The sequence below is a fragment of the Grammomys surdaster genome, unplaced genomic scaffold, assembly GCF_004785775.1.
Source record: "Grammomys surdaster isolate TR1022 unplaced genomic scaffold, NIH_TR_1.0 212, whole genome shotgun sequence".
Lineage (NCBI taxonomy): Eukaryota > Metazoa > Chordata > Mammalia > Rodentia > Muridae > Grammomys > Grammomys surdaster.
The window spans coordinates 1,913,635-1,914,005 of record NW_021604657.1 but is presented as its reverse complement, the minus strand read 5'-3'; positions in this window follow the sequence as shown (position 1 = coordinate 1,914,005).

Here is a 371-nt window from a genome sequence, read left to right as displayed (position 1 = left end):
TCTCTCTCTCTCTCTCTCTCTCTCTCTCTCTCTCTCTCTCTGTGTGTGTGTGTGTGTGTGTGTGTGTGTATCTACAATTTTTTTTCTGATTACATAGGACAAAGTGATTTCCAGTTGTCATAGCAGGGAGAAATCATTTTCTGACCCTTCTTTCTGTCCTGGTTGCTTGCTTGCTCTTTCTGTGATTCACACTGATTAGAACCTGCTGAGAGTTTCTGCCTATCACAGTCACAAATGAGGATTTTTCATTTCTTTTTGAGTTAAATAATTGTGTTATAACACAGACTTTCCCTTTTTGAAAATTGTAGATACACACACACACACACACACAGAGAGAGAGAGAGAGAGAGAGAGAGAGAGAGAGAGAGAGA